Below are 12,254 nucleotides of genomic sequence, written 5' to 3'. Positions count from 1 at the left end.
GGAGGGTAGGCCTGGTCTAGATCAATAGGTCCCTCCCTGCATCCATGTTGAGTGGGGGGGTGTCTCTCCCACTAGACCAGCACTCCTTCCTGAAGTTAACAAAAGAGAGGTATCCCCCATGGTGGAGCAGCAGAATGATGGTTTGTTAGAACTTCCTATACCCACACAGGAGTTTCTAAAAGCAAGCCAACGTGCTTGCTGCATTAATGTGAACATATAATTAAATGCACACTTTTACAGATATATATGTGCAGTGGTGAAGCTGTCTTTTCTTTTCAACAATGATATTGTTGATGGGGAGATCTGCAACATAGTACTGACTGAAGAGATCATTGTGTAACTAAAATTCCATTTCTCTCTGCATGTCAAGATAGTTTTTGTGCTGCATTGATGTATTTACTCCTGTCACTGTTTTCTACCTCATTGTCTCCCACTTTTCTAAATATCTCTGCTCAAGAAGATCAGCTTCCCTCCTGATTATCACAGGCCACACTGGTTTGTCTGCTGCAGGTGCCTACCAGCAGTGGCCTGATATAGCATATTGTTGATATGCACCACACTTTGTATTTAAAGCACTTGCTCAATTGTTTGCTTGGTTATGCCCTATTTCAGAGTACTACACAGTTACTTTACGGGTGACATGCTAGCTCCTATTTTCTTCATGTGTCTAGCCTAGTGAAGCTATGTTGCAATGAGCCTTGCCGCATGCTAGTGATAAATGAACAGCTTTCCAGAACTTCATTTTGGTGATTCTGTCCTACCATTTGACATTGAGTATGGCTTGTGGGTGATGCTGATGAAACTTTTCAAAGAGCTAGGTGTAACTCTGGTTATGTTCAGATATCCCCAGTATAGAGATTGGGGACACCACCATTGTTCTGAGGAACCTCTATTTAGTATGAATTTGATTCACCATTGACACCAAACTTGCTAAATTTACCAGTGTCATCTAGATTTGGTTTTCTACTTTTTTGTTTGTCTGAGCATCATTCCATCTCTGGATCTTTTGTAGTTTTTCTTTACCTTTTCAGAAATGCAAGGACCAAAACAGGATAAAATACTCTTATAAAGGTTGACTAGTCCAGAGCATTGTAGAAGGATTACTTCACAATGCTTTCAATCTACCCCTTACCCTGTTGTTACTTTTTAAATAACAGCACTTTGTTGTTGACTCTTGTTCAGGTTATGTTGCCTAGGATCCCTTACCCCAAGTCTCACCCTGATCAGTATTTTGTCTTCTTTTTTTGTTTCTAAGCTAAAGAAAAACACATATACCAACAAAACTGCCAAAGCGTGTATGTGCTGCTTCTCCTCAAAATCAGTAATTGTCCTCCCTCTTAGAGAGGTATCCGCAGTTTGCCTGACTCAATTCAACTGAAGTCTAGCTGGGTCTAAAAGTGCTGCCAAATAACTTCACAATCATCTAATATAAAATCTTGCTGAATGCTTACGTTCAGCACAATATTTTTTTTAAAAGCAATGTCCAAATTTGCTGTGATTTTCCTTTTCTCTTTGGTTGTGCTTGCATCCTCCAGAGTAATTAATTACATTTGGCACTCACCCCTACATCACAACAAATTTCAGTACAAGCATTCCTCCTACCACACAGAAGTTGTATTCCTCAAAACTCCAACATTATCAAAATGTTTTGTTGTCAACCATTATTACAATGGGAAACAGAAGCTAAGCAGAATACAATTTGAAAACGATTGAAATAGTACATGACTTCTGCCACACCAAGTGAAACTCAAGATAATTATTGACAACAAAAACACCTTATTCCAAGCCTTCTGCATTGTCTTATGCTTTCCCGACACTTTATAGTTCATTAGTGCCTTACATATAACCAAAGTACAATAATCATGATAATATGCTATTTGTCAAGTACTTACTATGTGCCAAGCACTGTTTTAAGTTCAGGAGTAGTTACAAGGAAATCAGGTGAGACACATTTCCTGTCCCACTTAGGGCTCAATGCTTGAAGTTCACTCTTTCTATTAAACAATGGAACAAACTTTAATCAGTTGTAAATTGGTTCCCTATGCAATGCTATTATTGACCTACAGGTACAGTTTAGCTGCACAATTCTGTGATTCTTACTGAAGCAAACTTGCTGAAAAAGCCATCTCACATGATAATGAATTTATGACTATTAAAGCACTGAGTTCCCTTATTCTTTCATTGTTCTATGGAAAAATCCTTACCTTTTAATTGCCTCATGCTCCACCCAGTACCCAAAATAAATTGTCAAAAATGAAGGATTCTTAATAATTATGGGGGAAAATAATTATACATTGAAAGAATTTTCAAGTTTGCATGATTCATTTAATTCCAAATATGTTGCTTATCTTGGCTCATCTATAACTCACTGAATCACCACACTTCAGGGTCACTCCCCAATTCCTTCCATTCCACCAGGATTCAGTATATCCAATTTATATCCATATCTACAGGATCACTAGGAAAATGGTGAATTCAGAGATCACCAGCAGAGTCCTTGGCTGATTGAAGAGGAGGGAGAGTAGGGAGACAAATACAAACTTTATTCCAAAGCAGTCCCTGGGATTCTTGAAGTCTAATAAAGTGGAGTCCACTAACCCTCCAAGGGACTTTCTGGGTCATAAAGCATGGTTTGATCTTACATCCCTGGGATAATCCTAAAGTCCTTAGAAGCCGTAGGACTGGTCTGGACTCTGGAAATGTGGATTGGAGTGAGGGGAGCTGAAGGCTGGATAAATATTTCTATGACTTGCACACCAGTGTTGGGTGATGCCACTCATTCAATCAATAAATTGTACTTATTAAGTACTTACTGTGGGTAGAGTACTGTACTAAGAACTTGGGAGAATACAATAAAACTGAGTTGGTAGACATGTTCCATGCCCACAAGGAGCTTACAGTCTAGGGGGGGAGACAGACATTAAAATAAATTACAAATTTTTATAATAGTGCTGTGTTGCTGAGTGTGGGGTGAATTTTAAATGCTTAAATAGTAGAGTAGATGATGCAGAAGGGACAGAGAGTAGGGGAAATAAGGGATTACTTGGAGAAGGCATATTGGAGGAGATGTGATTTTAATAAGACTGTGAAGGTGGGGAGAGTGGTGGTCTGTTGAATATGATGTGGGAGGGAGTTCCAGGTCAGAGGGAGGACATGGGTGAAGGCTCAGTGGCCAAATAGATGAGATCAAGGTACAATAAGTAGATTGGCATTAGTCAGGCAATCATATTTATTGAACACTTACTGTGTGCAAAGCAATGTACTAAGCACTTGGGAGAGTACAATACAACAATATGAGACATATTCCCTGCCCACATGAAATGTGCAGACTGGATTGTAGTAGGAAATCAATGAGGTAATGTAGGAGGTGGGTGAGCAGATTGAGTGCTTTAAACCCAATGGTAAGCAGTTTCTGATTGATTTGAAGGTGGATGGGCAACCACTGGAGGTTGTTGAGGAGTGGGAAGATGTGGATTTATTTTTTTTTTTTTCAGAAAAATGATCTGGGCAGCAGAGTGAAGTAAGAACTGGAGTGGGGAGAGGCAGGAAGCAGGAATGTCAGCAAGAAGGCTGACTCAGTAATCAAGATGAGATAAGAGAGATAGGAGGAGAACCAGGAGAGGACAGTGTCAGTGAAGACATATTAGAAAATGTTTCAAGGCGAAGGAGGTGGTCCACAGTGTTGAAGGCAGCTGAGACGTTGAGGAGGAGGAGGATGGAGAAGAGACCATTGGATTTAGGAAGAAAGAGGTCACTGGTGAAGGCAGTTTATGTGAAGTGAAGGGGAAGGAAGCCAGATTGGAGATCGGAGGGGCTCAAGTAGAGAGCTGGAGGACAGGAAGTGGAGGAAGTAATTGTAGACAACTTGCCTAAGGAGTTTGGAAAGTGAAGGGTAAGAGGTAGATGGGGCAATAACTGGGAGAAGGGCTGCGGGGTTAAGGGAGTTTTTTTGTTTTTTATTTTTTATTTTTTAGAGTGGGGAATCCATGACTCAAGATTGTAAGCTCCTTGGGGCAGGGAACTTGTCTACTAACTCTGTTGTAGTGTACTCTCCCACACAAATAGTACAGTCTTCTGCACACAGGAAACATTCAATAAATATCATGGATTTATTGATGGGCACGTTGATGGGCAAACCAGTGGGGAAGGAGCCATTGGAAAATGAACAGTTGAAGATGGTGGTCAGGGAGCGAGGGGAGGGGGCAAGTGTTTTGATAAGGTGCAAAGTGATATGGTTAGAGGCATAGGTAGAGGGGGAAGATTTTTAAAGGAAGTGGAAAATCTCTTCTTGAAATACTGCTAGGAAAGATTTGAGAATCGAAAAGGAGGCAGGAGGAGCTGGGGAGATTTGAAGGAGATCAATTTCATCTATAAATATGTGCCCAGGTCATTAAGGGCTAGAGATGGAGGAGATGAGGGAACGGCGGGTTTGAGGAGGGAGTTCAAAGTCCAAAACAGCTGGATTGGGCAATAAGAATTAATAAGGATGGAGAAATAATGTTTCCAGGTGGAGGAGAGAGCAGAGTTAAAGCAGTTGAGGATTAATTTGAGATGGACGAGACTGGCTTGATGTCTAGATTTTCACCAACAGCACTCTGCAGCTCATGCAAAGGAGAGGAAGAAGCGGATTGTGGAGGTGATCCAGGAGTGCGAGTCAGTGACAGGAGATTGACGGAGGGACAAGGGAGTGAAGGAGCTGAGTTCAGTGGAAACGGCAATATTCAGTGCATGGATTTGTTCATCAAAGAGGAGGTAGTTTAGGTATGGAGAACAAATGGGGCGTAAAGACTAGAAAATTGTAGTCAAAAGCAGAGGAGGTTCATCAGCACACTCAAGAACAGCAAGAAACAAGGATATACTGAAGCTACTTCAAGGACAGGAAAATGGTGTAGTTGGGTAATACTAAGGAAAAAGGAATTCTGTCAGAAAAGTAACTACCAAGGTCCTAAGAGGGTTTTATGTTGATTTACTAAATCGCAAAATCATACACAACTAAATTGTAAGCTATTCAAAGGCAAGGTTCTGTGCCGTGTATGTCCATACAACTTACTAGGACAGCACTTTCTGCATACAGTAGACACATAATAAATGTTGCGGATACAACAAGATGATGATGATGATATCCCAGAAAAAGTTAATAGTTCATAACCATGCCTCTCACAGAGAGTGACTAGCAGGTTAAGTGCCTTCTTCCCCTATGGGCCAACATCACTTCAGCTGGATGCAAACATCAGAACTTCCCGAGTGTAATAACATTGTTCCAAAACCACTCATCTCAAGGAGTTAAACTTCTTATCATCCATCCTGGCTCTTAGTTATTAGGCATTTAAGCCAGTGCCCTAGGCCCAGTTCTCTACACAACTACCAAAAGAAGTGGTACTTTCCTACCAAAAGAAGAAAAAAAATTATTTGGGATACTTCCATGCTTCAAAATTGAAATTAAAACCTATATTCCTTATTTATTAGACTGTGAGACCCCTGAGGGACAGGGACCGTGTCTAATTCCCACCTGGGCATTCTCTCCCTGCACTTAATACAATGCTCTGTACACAGTAAGTGCTTAACAAAAACTATTACTACTACTTAAGAATATGCAATCTTAATACTCTCTCTCTCTCTCTCAACTCTTAAAGTACAGTGCATTCCCAGACTACAGCCTCTGAACAGACTTTATTGGAATAAAATGTAAAAACCCAATTTCTAAAATCTAGATGCAGTATCTCCTTGACCCTCACTTGCTGCCAAATTGTTTAGATTAGAGATAACATACCATTACACAATAAAACAATTCCACCCGGAATGGAGACTACCTATAGCTAAACTTGCATTTCACTCTGCTGCTGCTGAGAGGACACTTGTGTGTAATGATAGTAATGAAGAAAGAATTACAGTGTTGGAAGGAAGGAAAATCCATAATACATTCTCAATCAAATTCATCACCATAAATTTACACTGACAGCCTCACAGTATCACAGACAAGCCAGGGTACACATAAGAGGTGTGTAAATTGGGGGTAAGTTAAAATTACATGCCACCGACTATGTTTAATGCCACTGCTGTAACAATTGATATTCAACACCTAACTCCGTATTCTTCAATACTAGACTCCCCTCAACAGGAGACTAATAAAGAGTATGGAAACATGAAAAAAATAACAAAAAAAAGTAACTGCTGTTCTGAAAAGAGTTAGGTTTGTTCTTGGTATTTTTCAAGTGACATAGTACACACTGTGTACAATTTAGGAAGGTACATTTTCTGACCCTTTCCTTGGAGAAAAAGTTGACCAGTGGGCACAGGTGGCCCCAATTCAGCAGGTCCTATACTGTGAAACCAGTCATTACAGTACAGTGGGCAGGACTCCGGCTAGAGGCACAATACCAGGCAAGGATGTGTACCCTTGACAGGAAATGTGTCTGTTTCTTGTTGTATTATACTTTCCCAAGTGGTTAGTCCAGTGCTCTGCAGACAGTAAGCATGAATGTTTATATGAATGTATACTTCATGTAAGTATGAATGATCTGATACTTGCAAATAGGAAGGAGCAGATTCTGTAGGTGGGAAGGATGTAACAGGAGTCAGAAAGATGACTAAAGGGTTAGACAATATGAAGTCCAAGAAAAGATTAAATCAATCAACCACTGGTGTTTATTGAGCACTTACTATGTACTGCTTACTGTATTCAGAGCACTGTAGTGTTTGGGAAAGTACAATTCAAGGAACAAAACTGGGATGATGGCTGAGAGAAGTTGTAAAAAAGATATTCATGAACACGGAGGGCGCTAATCCAGAGAATATTGGTTAGCAGATTCTTCCTCCACTTTAGATGAAACAAGAGGAAACAGACTTAAACAAGGGGGTGATTATAAAGAAAAATGGCAGAGATCACCAGAGAAAGCTTGAAGCTATTTGGCAGACCTCGAAAGGAGTAAATTTTCATCTTGGTATGTGATTTAATTGTTAACCTGTTACTGGGCTATAGTCCCCTCAAAGCATTTCCAGGCCTTTGAGTTCTGGATTCAGTGTTTGGAGAAATTCATTTACCTTTAACTGTGTAGAGCCACGTACATCTATTTAAGAAAGGATCACCTCAAAAAAATCGACTATTGCTTTGTTTACTCCAGGAGAATGATTTTCCATATTCTGCTTTGTATAAAAATGAAAACTTCAAGAGCTTGTAGCTTCATCTCACTTTCTCTGATAAGCCAGTTACTAGAAGCTCAGGATCTCCAACACTGAATAGGTGCAGACAAGTGTTCTTTGCTGCTTTTTTTTTATTAATCTTGAATTTTGTCAGCTAACAACTCTCAGCATACCCACATACAGATTCAGTGCTAGCATGCTTGGAAGTTAACCACATGTCTTCATCCTCTTGTAGGCTGCTCAAATTGGCAGAGCAATTTCCTAGTGGATATTTCTGTTTGGGTTACAGAGGGTGATTCCCTGCAACATAACCACTGCCCTATTGCTTTCCACACAATATAATTCCATTAGTGGTTTCTGCAATTTATTTCTTCTGAGACCAAACGTAGGGGAGCAGCATGGCATAGTGAATAGAGCACAGGCCTGGGAGTCAGAAGGTCATGGATCCTAATCCTGGCTCTGCCACATGTCTGCTATGTGACCTTGGGCAAGTCACTTCACTTCTCTGGGCCTCAGTTCCCTCATCTGTAAAATGGGGATTGAGAGTGTGAGCCCTGTATTACTAGTGTCCACCCCAGTGCTTAGTACAGTGCCAGGCACATAGTAAACACTTACGAAATACTACAATTGTTATTATTATTATATTATGGCATAAGAAAGGTAGTGGAAGGCAAAGATGGATCCTATTAGAGAGCTCACATCCGTGAACAGAACGTTCCATACTGGGACCAACCAGAGAGGTTTACTTGTTGGAATCTCCAGCTACAGATAACTGTGTAACAGAATTTTGACAACCTCGCACCCACATCCTGCGTCTGGCCTGGAACACTCTCCCTTTTCATATTCGACAGACAATTAGTCTCCCCATCTTCAAAGCCTTCTTGAAGGCACATCTCCAAGAGGCTTTCCCTGATTAAGCCCTCATTTCCTCTTTTCTCACTCCCTTCTGTGTCACCCTGACTTGCTCCCCCTTTATTCACTACCCACCCCCAGACCCACATTACTTATGTACATATCCATAATTCAATTATTTATATTAATGTCTGTCTCCCCCTCTAGACTATAATCTCATTGTGGGCAGGGAATGTGTCTGTTATATTGCTGGGTTGCACTCTCCCAAGTAGTTAGTACAGTGCCCTGCATGCAGAATGCACACAATAACTTTGGTTGATTGATGAATTGATTGAATGATGAATCCATTGCTGGATGTTGTCCTGGCCGAAGTCATATGGCAATACGATATGACATGGTGATACAGTCCTAAACTTTTATTCCTCAGTGAAGAAACTTAAGCAAAGTTTGAGCTGACAGAAACAAAAACTAAAAACAATGTCTGTGTGTTGGGGGGACAAAAAGGGCAGGTGCATGCATCTGTATGTGTCAATCTTAATGTACATTCATATTTTCCTTAAGAAGGGTTTTATTCTAATTGGTTTTGGATATTTATAATGATCTTAAGGTGCTTTCATTCATTTACATGAAGCACAGGCTTATGCCCAAGGGTGAGAGCCCCAGTGCAGGTTGTCTAGAGGAGATAGAAGAGAGGAGCTTTAAATCTTTAGGTGTTTCTAAAAAGACTGTTTTAGAAACACTAGTGGAGAGGTAGAGGAAACAGCAATGGCAATGCATAGCTGGACAATCACGGAGCAAAAAACAGTCTTCTGCAAAACTGGGGATGAGGAGTGTAATGAAAGGACAGATATAGCATGAAAAAAATTCACTTCGGGGAATATCAAATTTTACTTGGAATTCTGTGGCTCTGGTAGAGAATTTTGAATGAAATTTTGGACTTTGAGGTATTGTAAAACATTCAAAATTGGACATCCTCAAATAGATAACTACATTCTGCATGAGCTGAAGGTCAAAGTTGATCTACCTCCATAATATCAGGAGAGAACGACCATTACAATAAAAGCATGAATGTGATTTATAGAACGTGCATATGCTCTGTGTACCCTGGAAATAATCACATACTGACTGGAATCTAAGTACATTTCTTTCAGGCAATAATATTTTAGGCACCCTTGCAAAGAGCCGTTCCTTTCCTTGTCTAGGACAAGCAACATTTATTCTGAATGACTAGAAAAGAATGTTGAAGAAAGAGGAGGTTGATAGATACTTGGAATTTATTGGGGTTCCAATATTCCCAGGAAATGACCTTTTGGCCTCCTTTCAAGTATGATGCTTTCAGAAAATCTAGAGTTGGAAAAACAAATAATTGTAATGTGTGTAAAGTCTCCAGTAGATTTGCATTATTGTCTGAAACTAACGGAGAAGCAGTTCCACAAGGGATTCCTAACTGCACAAATTAGAAAGCAAGAGCCCGTGTGAATTTGTGAGGGTCACACTGCAAGTTAGGGAGAGAGATGGAATTAACCTTTAGTTCCAGAAATTACAGTATGTTGCTTCTTCACTACTCCTATGTCCTTTGATGTTGTCACTCTTCAGCCAAAAGCCAGATGGAGAAAAAATAGGTAGAAAATAAATCTGTACAGGCATAATGTGGAGAAAATGACAGAACATTCTAAGAGGCCTTTTTTGTTATTTATAAATCTAAAAAAAATCGAATTTCTGTTCTTCCTGCAAAGAAATTGCCCACCTTTTATTTGACAGTAACTTATTTTGAAAGACAACCTGAGAAATAGAGACTTCAACTCTCTCAGGTGATAGCGTGGTTATCTTGTTTTTCATATCTCAATTTGTTAAAATAACCATTCACAGTTCCTGGTAATACAATTAGAGAATTACAGGAATCATAATTTTGTTTTAATCAAGATATCCTCAAAATAACTATCCGTCACCATTTAACTACTAATCACTTGATTATGGTTCATAGTAGAAATGATAAAAAATCTCTTAGAATCTAATCACGTTCATGGATGACACTGCTGTGCATGACATCTGGTTAGTTACATTTATAGAAGTGTTGCCCTAGTGAAATAATCATGTTTTTCATAGCTGATGTATCTCTTAGCAAGATAAATATTGGAGCAGTTTATTATTAATGTTTTTAACATTCATTGAGCAATAGTGTATGAATATACATAAAAAATTATATTAAAGACTAATTGTCTCCAATCTGATCAACTTGTAATTACCCTAGGGCTTAGAACCGTGCTTGACATATAGTAAGCACTTAACAAATACCACAATTTTATTACCCACATGAAGCTCGCAATCTAGGAGGGGTAATGCATGGAAACTAACATATTTAAACATGTAAACAAATGCTGCTTGGGCAAAACTGCTTGAGGCAGAACTATGGTTAGTAACAGAAAAGTCCCCAGAATTCTCGTTTCTGCAGATTACAGTCCTGCCTTTATCTGCCCTCCTCTCCAGCCTCAATGTAGTTGGTTCTTTAACTTGAACACTTATTATAAGCATGGAAGATCTCTCTTTTTTTTCCTTTTGACCTTAGCAACACCTCAAACTGCAAATGTACCCTCAACCTAAATATGACCCCAGAGGGTAGCAGGAGAGGGAAAACTTAGCAAAAAAACCATAAAGAAAACATGTAGACAGCTGGTGGAGGGCAAAGTTTGTTGTCCTCAATTATTAAAATGATGCTGAGCTGTGAACCTCTGCCTTCACTATAGGCAGAACTTGAGGAAATGTAATTTCAATGAAAGAAGAGAATAGGGTGCCATTTGAGAAGCAGCAGAAATAGCATGGGCCTGGGGGGTTAGAGAACCTGGGTTCTGATTCCAGTTCTGCCACTTACCTGCTGTGTGACCTTGGGCAAGTCACTTCAGTTCTTTGTGCCTCAGTTCCCTCATCAGCTGATTGGGGATTCAATGTCTGTTCTATCTTCTACTTAAACTATGAGCTCCATATGGGACCTGATTATCTCTCTCTCTATACTCTTTATCAATTTATTCTAGTGCTTGACACATAGTAAGCATTCAACCAATATGACTTATTTTATTATTAATAATAATAATAATAATTTGTTTTAGTTATGGTAGTGCAGTCATGGAGACAAGCCTGGATAAGATGACTCCATGAGGTTCTGTCTACCTACAGGATTCAAAATTTGTCACATTTTCTCATGACAACTAGAGTTAGTGTCTTTGGACTTAAGACATACTGAATGTTATATCATCACTCTACTTTGATCATTTAGTTTGGCTTATGAGATGCTCTACTAGAAGGATCATTTTTATGATGTCTGGTAAAATGTTGTTAATATTTTAAGTTGGAGATACACATACAGTGATACATTAATTCTTATATCTGAGTTCCAACAACTGCACCCTCTTACCATACTTAGTAGCATATAGCATGACAGGATCAGAAGTAATTGAAGCCTAGAACACAGACCACCAGTAGTAAAGCAAGGCTCATCACATCACACCTCCACTGGGTGGGACATGTAAGGAGAATGGACAGCAGCAATAGCAGGATACCAAAAGAGCTGATCTTTGGTCAACTGAAGTGGGAAAACTAAACAGAGCAGAAGAAGAAAGTCAGTGGAGAAGAGCTACAATATTTAAATATGCACAATGGGAATGTCAGTTACATGTCAATCATACTGGCCCTACTCTTCCTGATAAAATCTCAACACCAGTGACATTATCTTTGATCCCCAAAGGATAGGTATGCATGAGTGTGAGTGTATAAAGATGATTCTTTCAGAATGTACCATTTGGAGACTGCTTCTCGTTGACTACAGCACCTTCTGACAGTGCTGCTTACTGATAATACTAAGCATTTTCACAGAAATATCAACACACACACACAATTATATTGTTAAAGTATGGATGCTTATATTTATTTTAGTTTTTTAGCTTGCTATATTAAAAACTATGAAATCCTCTGTGCATGGAGACATAAAAATACATCATGTCAACTGCAAAGGAATGCCTTGAAACCATGAATTTTTTAGGTTTGGAAACATTCGTTATATATAAACTGAAAAAATGTTTGACCTAAAGGAAAACACTTAAAAATTAAGATTTGAGCTGGGCAGTAGATTTTATTTATTTTTCATTATCTTTTTCAGCAATAAATAATGTATAACTAGAGTCCTCTAAAGAATGTGTAAGATTAATTACATTTATAATTATCAATATGGTTCCACAAGCATGTACATTAGATAAGCTTAATACCCCCAT

General features: G+C 39.2%; 1 protein-coding gene across 2 annotated transcripts in view; it reads left to right on the top strand.

Moving 5' to 3' along the window:
• The window catches only part of GRM7 (glutamate metabotropic receptor 7), a 780,988-nt gene that overhangs the window by 506,074 nt on the left and 262,660 nt on the right, over window positions 1-12,254 (top strand). The window lies entirely within an intron of this gene.

Source organism: Ornithorhynchus anatinus, chromosome X1, assembly GCF_004115215.2.
Source record: "Ornithorhynchus anatinus isolate Pmale09 chromosome X1, mOrnAna1.pri.v4, whole genome shotgun sequence".
In the NCBI taxonomy this organism is placed as follows: domain Eukaryota; kingdom Metazoa; phylum Chordata; class Mammalia; order Monotremata; family Ornithorhynchidae; genus Ornithorhynchus; species Ornithorhynchus anatinus.
This window is presented reverse-complemented; position numbering and strand designations above follow the sequence as displayed.